This window comes from Tenrec ecaudatus, chromosome 12 (assembly GCF_050624435.1).
Source record: "Tenrec ecaudatus isolate mTenEca1 chromosome 12, mTenEca1.hap1, whole genome shotgun sequence".
NCBI classification, from domain to species: Eukaryota; Metazoa; Chordata; class Mammalia; order Afrosoricida; family Tenrecidae; genus Tenrec; species Tenrec ecaudatus.
In genome coordinates this window covers 28,520,222-28,537,773 of record NC_134541.1, presented here as the reverse complement: position 1 = coordinate 28,537,773, position 17,552 = coordinate 28,520,222, and the positions used below count along the sequence as shown (strand labels likewise).

Here is a 17,552-nt window from a genome sequence, read left to right as displayed (position 1 = left end):
TGTCCTCACATCCGTTGGAGGGCCGGACTATAGTTTTTTTTAAAAAACTGAAAAAATTCCTATGCACACTGCACAGATCTTATTTTGAAATAAAAAAACAAAACGGGGCAGAAACACCCGGCGGGCCGGAAAAATGTCCTCCGGAGGCCGCAGTTTGAGGATGCCTGGAATAGTGTTTGATCAGACTCTTCGTTTCAGCTTAAACACCTCTCCTGGCACCCTGCCTCTTTATTACAGTCTTAAGAACACCTCATTCTTTAGGGCGTGGGATCCAATTGACATAAGGCCCTGCCTCCTCTCTTACTGCAACTTTAAGGCTGAGAGCACCTTGGTATAAGTGCTACAACTCTGGAACATTCCAACTTGATAGTGCACTTGGCTGCCATTTCACATGCCTCAGGCATGCAAAACCACAGTTACTTCCTTAGCTACCATGTGGAAGAATTTGGTTTAGTTACTAAAACTTCACTATTGGTGCTTGTTTTTTTTATTGGGCGCTGGGGACTCAAATTTAGGCACAAGAAAGTGCAAGGTATATATAGCAGGAGTCAGACCTGGGTTCCAGTAAGTTCTACTTCCTAGTGTATGTGTGTTTAGGCAAGTCATTCAACTATGTAGGCTCAATTTCCTCCAGTATGATGGTAATTCTACTGATTTAAAAGCTATTAGGAATGGTGTACATCCTGTTCTCGTGGCCCATTAGTCTGAGATTTGAGTTGCCAGAGACACAGAAGTAGTAAACTTTGTCAGAACCTGAGAATTTCATCAACAGACAATTAGGTAAACAAAATAATGGTACATACACACAATGGAATACTTGCCTAGTAGGAGAAATGAAATCATGATGCACGCTACACAATGTGGATGGAGGAAAACAAGCCAGTCACCAAGGAACAGATATTACTTCACTAAGATAAATAGATGAGAAAAGACATGAAGAGGAAAGTTTTATTAGCGGTTATCGAAAAAAGAGGTTAAACGGTGATGGAATAAAATCACATTGATAAACGTGAAAGATATTGAACTGGCAAAAGAGTTATGTGCTAGATATACAAGGGAGCCTCAAAAAGTTTGTGGAAAATATTTTTCTAGAAACTTTTTGAAGCTACCTTGTGTTTACAATGATGACACCCACCCCCAAGAGGGGGAAAAGCGGTGAGACTGCTTATATATAACTGAACACCTCGTGGGACTTGATGCTTGATTTTGTAAGTTTAGGGTCATGGTTTCATGGGACATCCTAGTTAATTGGCCTTATAGTGTTTAATGTTTCAGGGTATTGTTTTGGAGTCTAGTTCGTTGCCTAGTGTCTTAAAAGTTTGCAAGCAGCCATCCAAGGCACAGCAATAGAACTCTTTGTTTATAGACCATAGGTTCCTTAATTTATTTGGCCTACCACCTCCTTTTCAGAAATAAAGATTACTCAGTGACCCTCTAGCAATGAAAAGTGTTCGTGCTATAACCCACAATCCAGGATCTTGTTAGTTGCCATCAAGTTGGTTTCACTTCATAGGGACCCTATGTACAACAGAAGGAAACACTGCTTGGTCATATGCCTTCCTTAAAAGTGTACTTATGTTCAAGCCCCTTGTTGCAGCCACTGTGTCCGTTCATTTTGTCAATGACCTTTCTCTTTATTCATGGCCAAGCTTTTAGTCTACTGAGTTTTTTAACCACTCTAGATCGGTCCAGCCCCCCTTCCTCTCCCCGCCTGGGTCACTCACTTTGGGAAACACTACTCTAGGCCCTAGAGCAGTGATCCTCAACCTGTGGGCCGTGACCGCTTTGGGGGTGTGTCGAATGACCTTTTCACAACAGGGGTCGCCTGATGCATAACAGTAGCAAAATTACAGTTATGAAGTAGCAATGAAAATGTTATGGTTGGGGGGTCACCACAACAGGAGGAACTAACTGTATTAAAGGGTCAAGGCATTAGGAAGGTTGAGAACCACTGCCCTAGAGCAACAGGAAGAGTCGGGACTAGAGAAGGAAATGGAATATGTGGGTAATTGCCTTCATGACCTCTTGCTTCCTGTTCTATGAAATAGAACTGGATGGTGCTTGGCTACCATTACTGGATTTGATCAGATGCCAAAGAAAAATCCTGATCAAAAGGGAGAAAATGTAGAGCAGAATTTAAAATTGTCATGTACTCTGGACTTAACCAGGAAGGTAGATGAGCCTCTGAAACTATTTCAAGAATTAACTTTTAAACCTGACATTCTTAGCACCTAAAGCCTTGTTAAAACTTGTTTTAGTTTTTAGTTTAACCAGTACAAAAAGTCTGCCTTGAGCGTCATGATCTTTTAAGAACTATCCATGTGGAATCAAATGGACAACTGCATCTCAAAAATTAGATAAAAACTGTTGGGAGCAGTTGAGTTTATTCTAGGGAAGGACAGCTCAGAAGAAGAGGATGAGAATGGGCCACAACTTAAATGTAATCAGTACCACTAAATGTGACCTGTAGAAACTGTTGAATTGGTGTTTGCTTTGCTGCATATAGAGGAACTCTGGTGGCGTGGTTACACATTGGGCTGCTAACCACAGACCAGCAGTTACAACCACCAGCTGCTCCAAAGGGCAAAGATGAGGCTTTCCACAGGGACAGTTCTACTCTGCCCTATGATGACAGTGAGTTTGAGTAAATATAGCGATCCTGGTAGTGTACTGATTACATTCTCAAAAGCCAACCAAGAGGTGGTTTGAACTCACCAGCTGTGGGAGAAAAATTTACAGCCCTAGAAACCCTATGAGATGGATTCTGCTCTGCCCTGTAGGACTGCTGGGTTGCTATGAGTTGGAACCAGCTGGAAGGCAGTGGTTTTTTCGTTTGTTTTTTAAATAGTGTATGTACATATATTTCCCTAGGCCTATTTTGTTGCTTTTGATTCAGCCTTTTTGTGGTATGAGGGGCCTTCAAAAATGTTCATGGAAAAATTTCACTTAATCTTTCAATTCAATATTTTATGCTTTCTTGAAACCCCTTCATTTGAATGGAATAACACTGAACACTTAAACAGGACCCTAAGCTAAGGGCAAGGGTCCCCCCCAGTGGCATAGTGCTTATGCATTGGGCTACCAACCCCAAGATCAGCAGTTTGAAACTACCAGCAGCTCCAAGGGAAAAAGGGATTTCTATTCCTGTAAAAAGTCAGTCTTGAACAAACTCACAGGGGCAGTTCTACCTTGCCATATAGGGTTGCTGTGAGTCGTCATTGATGCTATGGCAGTGAGTGGGTTTTGGAAGCTGAGGGCTTTCCCATGCCATCTTGAACAGATGCAGGTAGTCGAGGCAATGGACACAGTACCCTGACCGAAATCAAAAACAGCGAGCAAGAGGAAGAGCTGAGATTCAGCCCCAGTGTCTCCATTTCGAAAGCCTGAGCCCGCGGGTTGCCACTAAATTGGTCATTATTGAATTTGTTTCCATGAGCGGCATGTGACTTCTGGTGGCTTTTAGTTTCTCTCTACTTGAGCACATTGGGATTCATTCACGTGCATGTTTTCTTGAGCCTTTTCTAGAATTGGTTGGTACCTGGCTGCCTTTTAATTGGCGGGGTACGGTGGGGGGGGGAGGTTTGCGGGGAAGTTGTGCAAACCAAACATAGATTCAGAGAGTAAAATGGTGTCTTCAGTTTCATTTCATCCTTCAGAAGAGCCTCTAGAACAGTGGTTCTCAATCTGTGGGTCGCGACCCCATTGGGGGGTTGAACTACCATTTTACAGTGGTCACCACAACTTGAGAAACTGTATGAAAAGGTTGTGGCATCAGGAAGGTTGAGAACCACTATTCTAGGTCCTTAACTGTTGGTGAGGCCAGAGGATGGTGAGAAAGCCTGGGATAACGTCCTGGATTAGCTAGACCTGGAAGATTATGAAGACTTTGAATATGTACAATTGAAGAAAGGCATTCTAGGTGAAGACCATGGACAGAAGTATGGGAGCTGGGAAGCCCACAGTACAGGTATAGGTCAGGCACTTGCTTCATGCATACCTAGAGAGCAATGTCCCCCCAATGACACTGCCTTAGACCTTTGACCCCGGGCCTTAGAGATTCCCTTCGTTTCCGGCTGAGTTCCTCCAGATCCTTCCACTCATATCTACTTATATCTTGGAGCAACTCTCATTTCCTCCCTAAAGTATGATCCTGTGTGTAAAGGTGTTTAGTTTATTTCAAATTGTGCAACAAATGTTAGTGACTATTATTAAATGGCTTTTTAAAATCAGCACAGCTAGAAACTAAGGAAACTCTAGAACTCCCTGGCTGAAGGACTTGGGAGTCATTCAACTTGTCTTTTGTTAAGAGCCTGGGTGGGAGGTAAGTGAAGAGGATCCCAGACATGGCTGTGAATGTGTGAGCCCTGTCTGCTTAGACAAGAGAATATGGTTCCTACCTGCTTTTCTTTTCCCCTCTGGTTTTTGAGCAGTGTTTTAATGTGTGGTCAAGAGGACAAGTCCTTGAATTGAACTTTGTGGGTTCAAACCTCAGCTTCATTAGTTATTGGCTGTGCGATTTGGACAAATTTGTCTAACTTCTCTGTGCCTCTAATTTTCTCATTGGTTAAAAGGGTAATATGATAGCACACCAGCCAAACAAGACTATTGTGGAGAATAAATGAGTTAATACAGATAAAAGATTTACATAGTGAATGACATACCCTAATGTTCGTAGCCCAGAGTGCTTTCTGTTCTAATGACTGTGTAGGAGATTCTGTGTTCTTCAGCCCCCTCATTCCATGGAGTAATGCATGTATGGAACAATCTGAAAGCAATCTTGAGGAATGAATGCTTGCAAGTTTGTCTCGACCGGGTTATCGAAGCCTGGAGGAACCTGACTCCCCAGGGAGGAGTGGGGCAGAGTTAGAGCTCTCCAGGAAACCCGAGTTCCATTCTCAGTTTCGCCATGGACTTGACTTTGATTTGAGGAATTCATCCAACTTTCTGAGCTTGTTTTCTAGTACGTAAAACAAGGACCATTAATGTTGCCATTTCTCCCCATCTTCCACTTCATCCTATTGATTTTCTTGTTCCTTGAACATAGCACGCTTTTTCTTGTCTGTTAATGTCTTAGTGTTTTTGCATAACCCCCAGCCCTGCAAGAACACTTCCCACAGGTGCTTTACTCCTTTCAGTCATTCAGGTCTCTGTTCAGATATCGCCCTTTGGAGAGAGGCTCATAATAACTAAAATAAACTCCACTCCTGCTTCTTGGCAGTCTTATCTTCCTTTGCTTTATATTCTCTATAGCAGGTAGTATTACCAGAAATTGCATATTCATTTCTGTGTATCTCTAACTAGGATATAAGCTGTATGAGGGCAGAAACTCTGAATGCCTACACAGACCCAAGTTCATGCCTGTTCCAAGCAGGACACTTGACTGGCTTTTCTTTCTCTTGTAGGCCAGTCCTGTTCCTTGAGGCAGCCGGTGCTGACCCTATAACCCAAGGGAGGAAATAGCAGCTGACCTCAGCTGTGGTACTGGTGAGTGATGAGGGTGTCTGGGAAAGCTTGGACAAAGATGCACAGGCACGTTTGGGGGTTACTTTTGTGTCATTTTCCTTGTTTTTGAGTGCCATCAAGTTGATTTGGGGGCTTGTAGCAGCCCCATGCGACAGAGTAGACCTGCTCCACAGGGCTTTATAGGTACAGCAGTTGCTCCTGTGGAATAGCAGGGGGCTTTAAAAAGTTAGTAGAAAAATTCCATTATCTTTGAATTCCATTTTCCCATGCATTTTTTTGTAGTCTCCTGGATAAATAACAGAAAAGTCACTACTCTATTACTCTAGGTCTAAGAAATCACATGTTGGCACAGGGGCCTCTTAGACTGGGCGGATGTCTGAGATAGCTTTCCTTTTCTTTCCTGGGGTCCTATTCCATGAGTAAGGTAAAGCAGGCTCCTCATTGCTGTCTGCCAGCAGATTTCTAAAGCGATCCTTGCTGTGCAAGCTCTCTTGATGTGACCTCTAGCTTATTCCCCCTTTTGACCTACCAGGTCTGTAGTAAGTCAGTGTCAGGAAATGTGTAGTTGAGTCATACCTGTAAGTTGTGATCATGAGAGGTGGTGAGACTACAGGGTTCAAGCAGGGGAAGGATGTCAGAAGGTGAAGTCAAGGGAGGTCTAGAGGGAAGGCACCAGATAGTGAAGGGAAGGGAAGGGAAATGAAGAGGTTAAGAACTTCTTGTGTGGGGACCTGTGGTTTGGTGTTGGACTGCTAACGACAGGGTTGGTGGTTCAAGTCCAAGAGCTTATCTGAGGGAGTTTGATGAGACTGTCTGCCCCAGTAGAGATTTACAGTTGGATCCAAGGCATAGATTTACCTTATATAGCAGTGGTTCTCAACCTTCCTAATGCTTTAACCCTGTCATACAGTTCCTCATGTTGTGGTGACCCCCCAACCATAACGTTATTTCTGTTGCTACTTCCTAACTGTGATTTTGCTACTTTTATGAATCTGGCAACCCCTGTGAAAGGGTCATTCAACCCCCAAAGGGGTTGGGACCCACAGTTTGAGAACCGTTGTTATATAGGATGCTATCAGTTGGAATCAACTTGCTGGCAGTGGCTTTAAAAGTCATTTAACCTAGCCAAAGCCCCATTTTATAGATGAGGAAATTGAAGTTCAGGAAAGAGAAATGATTTGTCCAGGGTCACATCTGAGAATTCAAAAAGCAGATGTTAAAACTTAGATCAGTCTTCATTGTAGACACCATTGTTCTTCCTGACCTATTAGGCTGTTTTTGAGCAACTATTTTTTGTAAAAGGTTGAAGAAGAGTAGACCTCCCTAGGGATTCAAGATGGTGAAGGAGATCCAGTTAGTTGAGGGACCTCAGAGACTAGGTAGCACTTGGGATCCCTCTGAGAAACTGCGTTTCTAGTGTGGGGACTAAGAGACTGAAAAATAGAAAGAACCTTCCAAGTAGGCAGAGATGCAGGCTAAGCATGATGGTGGAGGGCGAGAAGCCACCTGTAATGCATAGAATCACCCCCCCCCCCCAAAAAAAGGAAAGAAACAAAACTTGGGCCACCACAAGATAGAGATCTGGAGACTGGGGTGGGTTGGGAAACCTACGGTTGTTATCGGTTGTTATCTTATGTTCCAATATGTGCGCTTGGCCAGTCTCCGTTTCCCTTTTTAGAAAATTGGAGTTCCTCCTCCACACATGCTTATTGTGTGTGCATCTACCATGCAGGGATGTTGTAGAGATGAATGAGAAATGCAGCCTGGAAAGTAGCGTGATGGAAAAGAGAGGAAGTAAGGAAGTGTTCTGAGCATCTCCAGCATCTCAGTCTCTGGCCTGTTTGCCACTCTGCTCCCAAAGGAAGAAAGGGGAGGAGCATTTCCTACAGAAATAAATCTTTCCCTTCTTCCTCCTCCGCTTCTGAAGGACCTCTTTTGCACTCTCAGATCAATCTTTTCTCAAGTGAACGGATCCAGGGCACAGAGGACAAATCCAGGCAGAATCAGCGTGTGGGCTTCCAAGTGCAAGTTTAACTGCAGGCACACACTGGCGCCAAGGCCACTGCCAGCATTGATATTAAAGCAATTTTCAAGGCCACTCCCCAGTGTAGTTTTGCACTCCCTCCTAAGTCCCACAGAGACGTTGCTGTTTGTCCTACCATCATCTTAGAAGAGGAAGATTGTTCATATTTGCACTCTAGGTTCTCCCCCAGCCCCTTGCCCCAAACTACTGCTTTTGAAAAAGGCACTTATGGTAGGCCACTTCCTGCTGTGACACACCATCTTGGACAGGCTGTTGTTTATCTGCCTGAGGGCACACAGAGGGCTCTGTTCCCACCTACTGCTCTTTGCCTCCACTTCCATCCTGTATTCTCCTTGTGCCAACCTTCCCTTTCACTTTGAATCACCAGGCGATTGCTGTCACCGGTTTTGTCTTGTAAATCTAACTTTCCACAGCATCTGTTTTTCTGTGGCCTGCGTGCCAAGCTTGGATCTCGCCGTTATTCTTAAAATGACTACCCTGTGAAGTTCCACGTTTGACTTTGAAATAGGAATGATTCCATGTAAATAGGCGTAAAGTATGAAGTGGCTTCAGATAGTTGGTGGAAAAATACCATTATCTTTGCACTTTATTTTTCCACACCCTCCCCCTCTATATATGTGCATTTATATAAAACCAGTTGCCATGGAGTTGATTCTGACTCACGGCAACCCCACGTGTGTCAGTAGAATTGTGCTTGCTCCACTGTGACAGATCTTCAGAAGTAAATTTCCAGGTTTTATTCTAAGGTAGATTTGAACCTATAATCTTTAGGTTAGTGGCCGAGTACATTAACTATTTGCATTCCTTGGTGACTATAGTGGTAACTTATTTATCTGGCATTTTCATTTTTGCAGAACTAAAAAAAAAAAGAGGGAAGCCAACCAATGTCTTTCTTAAGCCCTTGCACGACACTAATTTACTCATATTTTTATGGGCTGGTGTAACAAGCTTGGACATCTGGTTTCTAAACTCCCGTAAGATTAAAAGTGGTATGTAAACAGAGAGGAGCAGCTGTACTAACAGCATCTAGAGGTGAGTGATGAGAGCAGGCAGGAAGGGGAGGAGTGAAAGAAGAGGGATATGAAAGCGCAGTGAGAGCAACTGTTAGGAGGCCATTTAGTTTAGGGTCAGCAGCCTTGGAAACCAGGGCTTCCTCAAGGTGGGGTTAGGATGGGGTACTTTTCCTAGGAATTCTAAAGGTCAGAGGTATTGGAAGCTGAATTTGTCCAGGGAACTATTTCTTGGTGAGTGTCTACAATTTGTCAGGCAGTGCTCTACATTATCTCATTTTGAAAAACAACCTGGGAAGTAGGTAGTGGTTGTTTCGTGTCATAAATTTTGAACACCTAGAGTGGGACATCTAGTCAGTGAGTGTAAGAGCCAAGCTTTAGAACTCAGAAGAGGCGGGCTTAGAGAAGCAGGTTTTTTTCTGTTACCCTCTGTTAGGTCAGCCTCTGAGCTGCAGCCCCTTCCCTTCTTAGTCTCTTGGGCCAGCATTTTCTCTTTTTCAGTCTTTTATCTCTACGTAAATTTCCTTCTCAAGATATTTCTTCTAAATGTGTTGGGTCTTTCTGGGGATTTGTATAACTGAATAGGCTTACCTCTGAGCATTTTATCTTTTTCCCTTGATTTGATCGAAATTGCTTTCTCATCTCTTGTATATTGTGCTTAAAACCCACCTCCTTGAAAAGAATACTCTAATCTTTAGAATCATTCCGTATGTTATTTTCTTTTTTAAAAGTTATAATAAACACTGTCATGAATTTGGACATAGCCATCATATCCCCCTGAAATCCTCTCTAGGCCAGACAGACTCCGCTCTGTCCGCCATTACTGTTCTTCTGGCCCACCCCTCTCCTGTGTAAATACAGCTCAAAAGTGTGAGGCCCAGGAAGGGCTCCAGTGCCATAAGTACCTGTCTTTTCACCCCTCCAATCACTTCGGTTTCTCTCCTGCCACTTTAGTTAATACTGGCTTTCCTTGAAGTGTGCCAAACTAGTCTAATCTCCGTTGTACTCCTGCACTGAGATCTTTAAATGGCCACAGTTCAACTTCTTTCTTAGCTCAACTCAAGTGCTGTCTCCTCAGGTTTTCCCCGACCACCTTTTACACACACACACCTTTTTAGAAATAGCTCAGTTCTCTTATCTCTCTTCGTCAACTTACCTTATTTTTAGGTAGCATACCTACTCTTCTAAGGAGCCTTGGTGACCTAATGGGCTACATGTTGGGCTGCTAACCACAGGGTCAACAGTTTGAAACCAACAACTGCTCCATGGGACAAAGATGAGGTTTTCTGTTCCTGTAAAGAAGCCCCATAGGGGCAGTTCAGTTCCACCTGTCATATAAGGTCGCTAGGTGTTTGCATCAACTCAGTGGTGGTGAGTATGTTTGTTTGTCTTTGGTTCTCTACAATTGGTACTATATCATCTGGCTCCCCATGAAAAATAAAAGGTTCATTAGGGTAAATTCTTCTCTTCCCTCCAATTCTGTTATTAACATTGCCTGGCATATTATAATAGGCCCTGGTTAAAGATTTCTTATTGGAACTAAAGGCCAATTTTGAGTAAGACATAGCTGTGTCTTCCATCCTGAATTTTCTTCTTCTGTTAATGCCATCTCAGACTGAATTTATGTTTAGGAGCTGCAGCCTACAACTGTTTTGGCCTGCATTGAGCCCATGAAAAGACTAAATCTCCTTTTCATATTGTTTGGCCCATTCTCTTCCTCACATACCTCTATCCATGTTGTTTAGGTGAAAGGTGTTACATTTATTCCCAGTGTAGACGTGGGCCATTGTTGTAGCTTTTCTCACTTATTCTGCAGAATGACTAGTCTTCTGGTTTTAGGCCATCTACTAGTTTGACTACAAATACTTGTACTTCTGTAAACATTTGAGAGAAAGAGGACTGTGAGCCCAGGGCTCTGAGTTGCCACTGCAGTTCCTGCCTTAGATTAGCAAAAGCCCATTCGTTAAATTCAAGCAGACAGTCCAAGTTCTTCATCTAGCAGGGTGACAGACCTTGCTCAGGTCTAGATATTTTACAGCTGGGGCTTTCGCTTCAACTCCCAGCCTAGTAATCCTTTTAGAAAAGAGCATTTTCTTTTCATTCTTTTATGGACAATGCAAAGCCTCAGGAAAATTTTAGAGAAGAAGAAAATGATAAAGGAGAGCTAGAAAAATTGGTCAAACCAGGTGACCAGCAGCCCTAAGTGACTTACCTAAGACCACACAGCTAATAAATAGGAGGTCGGAGAGTCCCACCCAAGGCCTGTGACCCCTGGAGCCTGTGTATATTCTCTAGGATGGCAGGGTTGCAAATTCAGGTGCCTTCAAGGTTGGTGGACTGAATGGGACCTGGTGAACTGCAAAGAAGACATGTCCTGTTTTAGGAAAACAATTACTGCTCCACTATTTAGGGTTGTCCCGATGTGCCAGGTGCTGAGGTGGCTAGAAATCTAGAACATTTTAAAACTAGCTTTATTGAGGTAGAGCTTTTATACCACAAAACTCAATCATTTAAAGTATCCAGTCCAATGAGCTTAGTAAATTGAGAGGATTCTGTAACTATTACCACGTTCGCTAATTTTAGAGTATTGCCATAACCTCAGAGGTGCCTCTGGCCACTTGTAATCATCTCCCATCCCCCTCCTAGACCTAGGTAGGCAACCACCAATCTACTTCCTGGCCCAAAGTTTCCTTTTCTGAATTAGAGAGGGGAGTTATACAGTACGTATTGTTTACCTTTGGCTTCATTAATGTTTGCATTCATCTGTGTTAAAGCATGTATATAGCAGTAGTTCTGTTTTGTGGGTTTTTGTGCTTCCTGACTGTTAAGAATATTTCCTCTTGGATAGAAACCTAGGAGTATGAGTTACAGGGTAGCTTTGTGTTGAACTTTCTAACAATGTATGAGCGCTCTAGTTTCCTAAGCATGCTGTGGCCTGGCTTTCTGATCATAGCTATTCTAGTGGGTGTGATATGGTATCACATTGTGATTTAATTTGCATTCCTAATAATATTCGGTGTCTTTTCTGATACCTATTATCTGTTTACATATCTTTTTTAGTGAAATGTCTTCATATCTTTTGTCTATTTTATTAATTAGCTGTTTATTAGTAAGTTATGCTGTTTCCTCGATTAGCTTCTCATTTGTTCTTGCTCATGGTGACCACATGCACAGGGAATAAGATGGATTGTATTCATGTAATACCTCAGGTTTTATTGCTTTGGGGGGAAGTAGATTGCCAGACCTTTCTGCCTACTGTTTTAGTTTGTTCATCATTATAGCAACACACCATCCTCCACTGATAGCCAAGGGGTGACTTGCATGTGAGGTAGTTAGTTTATTGTGCCAACCTGACCGATAAAACACAGGATTAATTGAAGGGCAGAGGGAGAAATGGCTTAGTGAACCGCACCTTTCTAGTTCTCGGGTTTCTTGCTCTCTGCTGGTTGGACCAGGGTACAGCTGCCTTAGCTGGCAAGACTCACTTCCTGCAAGACATCCCCAAGGAGAAGCTGCATGGACCTACCCCAGTGTCAGCCCTGGATGCTCGAGCAGCCATGTGGAGACCCCTACCAGAGCTGAGATGCTTACACGTTCACTAATCCGGCTTTCCTCCTGCAATCAGCATCATAGTGCGTGTTTTGTGAGATAGAGGAGGACTTTATGGATTGGTGTTGGACATAGGGGTTAATGTTGGACTTGTGGGCTTGGGCAGCACTGGGTTGGGATGCTTTCTTAGTGCGCACTTAACCTTTATATAAAACTCTATTATACATGAGTTTCTGTGGATTTGTTTCACTAAAGTACCCAAACTAACACAGCCAGGAATTGAATTTCATGGAGGACACAAATTTTTGCTACCAAATCCTCATGTACTGGCTAGGAATGCTTTATCAGATACATGATTTATAAAAATTAACCCCAACTCTGTGATTTGTTTTGTATTTTCATAATGGTATCTTGAAGAGCAAACATCTTCAATTTTGTGAAGTTAGTTTATCAAATTTCCAGATTGTGCTTTTGATGCCACAGTTTTAAAATCTTTACTTATGCTCAAATCATAACATTTTTCTCTCAAATTTTCTTTAAACATTTTAAATATTTTTAGTGCTTATATTAAAGGCCATGACCCATTTTGAGTTAATTTTTGTGCACAGTGAGATCAGGGCCTAAATTTATATGTTAGCTTATAGATATCCACATGTCTGACCACCACTTATTGAAAAATATTTCTTCCTCGTCGAATTGCCTTGAATACTTTTCCTCTTAATAAAGGGACGTTGAGGACCAGATTGCTACCCTGGTAGAATCCTACCAAGCATGTAAGGAATTGAAACTACTCCTATTTAAACTCTTCCCCAAAAATACAAGAGGGGACATGTTTTCCTAACTAATTTGTGAGTCAAACATTACCCTGACACAAAGCCAGATAAAGACACCGTTAGGAAAGCAAACAGACCCATCTCCTGTATCAGTATAGATGAAAAAGCCCTTAATAAAATACTCTAGCAGCACATTGAGAGCGCTATACACCTCCTCAGAGGGGATTAATCTTAGGAGCACAAGGGTGGTTCAACATCAGTCAGTCAGTGTTGACATACCATTAATAGAACAAAGGAAAAGAACCATGTGACCATCTCAGTTGATGCAGAAAGGAAAGAGCAGGATTTGCCCAAGGGCTAAGTTGCAGGTAGGAAAGGTGAGGGAATGGAAGCAGGGACCACAGGGAGGAAGTAGAATAGGTGACAGACAGTACATTGAGGGGATTGCAATGAATTATTTGAAACAAAATGTGTATGACTTGTTGAATGTAAAACTGATGACATATTCTGTAAATCTTTCGCTAGCCCACAGTAAGAAGTAGAAAAATAGCTTCCTAGAGGAGAGGGGAAGAAATCCAATATCCTCAAAAAACTCAGCAAAATAGGAAACTAGAAAGTGAAGAGCAAATTAAACACCAAAAGCAACTTGACATAAGGAAATAATAAAGGATTAAAGTAGAAATCAATGAAACAGGAAAGCAACGAAAAGTTGGCTCTTTGAAAAGATCAGCAAAACTGAGAAACCCGGGCGGTGTGGTGGGCCTCATGTGGGGCAGGCGGGCTGTGCGTGTACGCTGAGGGGGCGGGGACAAAGAAACAACTGAGAAACCTTTCATGCTGAGCAAAATAAAGAAACAAATGTCCAAAATGAGCACTGAAAGAGTGGATGTCAGTGCTGACTTCATATCAATTAAATGATAAGGGAATACTTTAACAATTTTAATACAATAAGTTAGACTCCTCAGACATATGCTTAAGTCCATATATATACATATATATCCAATTAATTTTTTAATTGATTGAAAGGCACTGTACAGCCCAAACCAACTCTTCTTCAGTCTTGAGTAGATTTGTGGGCTGTCAATTTTCTTCTCTGGAGAAGTGTTGGAACCTTGGAGAAGACCTGATTTTAGAAACAATAGGGGAGACCTGTAGTCTGCAGGATGGAAGAGAAAGAAAGAGAGATAGATAGGTGTCTTGGGGGGGGGGCGGTGCTGGGGCTTAGGGCTAGATTCATTGTGTTGGGCAATGTGCAGCAGATCTGAGCTTGGAATGAGGTGGGGTGGGGTTTGGGTATATAGAGGAACAAGTTAGGTGGCACTTAGCAAGGTGATATTCCCAGGCTTCTGAAGAGTGGTTGATTGACAGAGTGGCTCACCTATGGACTTCAGAGGCTTTAAGATGGCTTTGGGCATTCTTGCTGAGCACCTAATGACTGATTCTAAGCAGAAGTAAGATTCCATTAAAGAAATAAGGTTTAAGTGCACATTCCCATATTTAGCATATTGATGTGGGAAGAATACTGTCCAAAGCCTAGGCTTGGTGAGCACCTATTTGTGGTCTTGGTTTTCCCATCTAGAATCAAGGAATGCTTGTTTCCACCCATTTCACATAAGTGTGGAGAAACTGTATATGATCTAAGGGGCTATTAAAGAAGAGGGCTTGAATGGTACAAACAATGCATGATTTTGGCTGCTAAGTGAAAAGTTGGAGGTTTGAGTCCCCCCCTGCACTATCTCTAAAGAAAAGAATATACTGTGGAAAACTCAAGCCATTGAGAACTCTGGGGGCACAGTTCTACTCGATCACATGGGGCTCTCCTTGAGTTGAAAATCGATTCAATGGCAATTGTTTTTGTTTTGTTTTTTGAACGATAGGAGTTGGGGCAGGGTTCAGGAGCAGTAGGAGTATATTATCTTTTTTCAAGGTTTGGTGATGAGTGTCTGCTCAAAGTATACTTTGTAGTACAGTAACACAAGAGTTTTATTGTCGGGGAGGAAGGGGGAAAAAAAAGAGGACCTGATGCAAAGGGCTTAAGTGGAGAGCAAATGCTTTGAAAACGATTAGGGCAAAGAATATACGGATGTGCTTTATACAATTGATGTATGTATATGTATGGATTGTGATAAGAGTTGTATGAGCCCCTAATACAGTGTTTTTAAAAAAAGAGTTTTATTGTCTTCTAGGCCCCCAGGGAAATGTGGAGGGAATCGGAGGGAGCCTTCTGGAGCAACTCTTGTAAGAATCAGCTCTCTGCCCATTCCCCACGTAGGAATTTTGGTCAAATTTTTATTACTTTGGTTTCAAAAACTGGCTTTCTTGAGGTTGACTGCCACAGCAAAGCAATAAGGTCTGACTCACTGGGAGAAGGCCAAAGGGAAGAACCATGTGCAAACACGGTTGGAGCCTGTGTTTCCTGATCCATTTTCATGAATCTTCCTGTCCCACGAGAGCAGCAGGCCAGAACTGGGATCTGCAGGGCAGCAGAGGGACTGAAAGGTCTTATAGCTCAGATTATTTTGAGCATAGTTCTGGGAATGATGACTGTGGTAGACAGAGTCTTGAGCTGAAGACATTAAGTGTGAGTAAAAACTCAAGCTGGGGAACAGATGATCAGGAAATTAAGGTACATCAACCCGTGTGATGTAGAAGCACTAGATAAGTAAGGTCTTTTGGGACACTTGTGATATGTCAGGTCTGATGCAGAAAAGCAAAACAAAACATCATATTAAAAACCCTGTCAACACAAAACAATTTACTTCTTTTGAATTAGCTGTAATTTTTTATTATGAATCACCACTCTACCCTCACCCTCATTCCCCCAGCCATCTTCCCAATTAGGATAAATCTATCAAAAGTTTTTGTACTAACAGCACAAGGCAGGAGAGTAAAGGTACTTTACCTACAGTTTTACTGGACTTTGGAAAGTTGACTCCTCCCATTATTGTGCAAATGCCTATTTTCCACCATTATATTCTTTAAAACCTTCGGTCACCTGATGTTGGAAAAAGATTTACCAAGGTTTGAATCTTTGCTCAGAAATTTATTTCCTGTTTGACTTGGATGAATTCTTAACAATTTGTGAGCCCCTGTTTCCTCATCTGCAAAATGGAAAGAATATTGTCTGCTTTTACAGAAAGATGGGAAAAAAATAAATTCCTAGTCTGGATTGGTGTGTAGCCATTAGTGGTTGAAATGAACTCTAATACCATGTATTCAATGTCAGATTGTAGTAGGAGGAGAAAATGGCAACCAAGGCTCTTAAACCTGTTAATGTTGCTAACGTAACCTTGGGAATGCAATCTAATATCTGTAATGTTTCATTTCTCCCTTAAAAGAAGTGAGATAGAAAAGTTGATCTCTTCTTTGGTGAGTAGCCTCTGGGGTCTTAGTGAGTGACCATCTAAGGTGCAACTGTCGGTCTTTTCCTGTTCTGAGGAAAGGAGAGTAATGAAAATCAAAGAATGTGGAAACAATTAGTTCAATTGGCTAGTAGACTGATAAGTCAAAAATCATGGAAGAGACTAGGCTTGCTGGTCAGAGACTGGTAGAATCCCTGAGCCTTTGGTCATCTGTCAGGTCTGGAACTGAACGCTCACCCCTGTGACTCAATCTTCAGCCAAGCAATTAAGAGGCTGATAAGACTATTAAAACACTTTAAGGTACACACACCATAGAATTAATTTGGGATAAAAGTGACAGCATTTACTCCAGGACAAAGTTCAGCCGGACTGGGGAGGAGCAAAAGAAATGGAGATAGGAAGCAGTGAGAGATGAAACAGAATGTGTACGAATTATTAGACATAAAACTGATGATACATGCTCTGTAAATCTTTACTGATTTACAATAAAGGTTTCTTTTCTTTTTAAAGAACTTTCTTAAAGTTGGTCTATGATTGTATATGTCCCTGATAGATCTGTGTCTCCATATGGATGTTGGTTTGTAGTAACAAAGGCATCAAAGAGTCAACGAGAAGCATCAACTTTAGTCCTGATTAAATCTGTAGCAGACAATATACTTCTGTTAAATAGTACACCCCCCCTACGTCCTCCCTGGAACCTCAGAATGTGGTCTTATTTGGAAATGAGGGTCTTGGCCGATGTAATTAGTTAAGATGAGTAGGAGTGGGCTCTAAAGCCAATACAACTGGTGTCCTTATCAAGGTAAGGAGAAGAGACTCGGAGATGCACAAGGAGGAAAGTCCTGTGATAAAAGAGACGAGATTAGGGTATGATGCACACATAAGCCAAGAAACGCTGAGGATTGCTGGCAATCACTGGGAGCTAGGAAAGCTGTATGGAACAGGCGCATTGCTTTACAGAAGAAACCAATCTTGCCAGCACCCTGACTTTGGATTTCTAGCCTCCAGAACGGAGAAAGGTAAATTTCTGTTGCATTAAGCCACCTATTTTGTGGTACTTAGCTACTGTGAGAAATGGATATAGACTGTTAAAAAGAAAATCATCCTCTACAGTGAGTGAATGTTGGAAGCGGCGTAGAGTCTGCTGCAAGGACAGTGACTTGTTTGTCCAACAGCATTTTGGGGGGAGGGGGTGGAGTGGGAAGATTATCCAGTAAAGGCTCAAGACTGGCCTAGGAGGTTGGAAACTGCTAGCCAGTTTAGGAGTTCCCATGAGACACAGGACCAGTTTGTTCCCCATCATCCGTTTGCCAAGTATTCCCTTTCAAGCTAGTTGACTTTTTCCAGCTTT

The 17,552-nt window shown here is 42.3% G+C and overlaps 1 protein-coding gene across 6 annotated transcripts in view; it reads left to right on the top strand.

The window, feature by feature from the left end:
- The window catches only part of RALY (RALY heterogeneous nuclear ribonucleoprotein), a 100,185-nt gene that overhangs the window by 37,109 nt on the left and 45,524 nt on the right, over positions 1-17,552 (top strand). For 5 of the 6 annotated variants that reach the window (XM_075563764.1, XM_075563759.1, XM_075563766.1 and 2 more), the window contains exon 2: positions 5,403-5,484. The exons of the other annotated variant lie outside the window; for it this stretch is intronic. The gene's annotated coding sequence lies outside the window, so the exon portion shown is untranslated. The remainder of the gene's footprint in view (positions 1-5,402; positions 5,485-17,552) is intronic. 6 annotated transcript variants of the gene reach the window in all.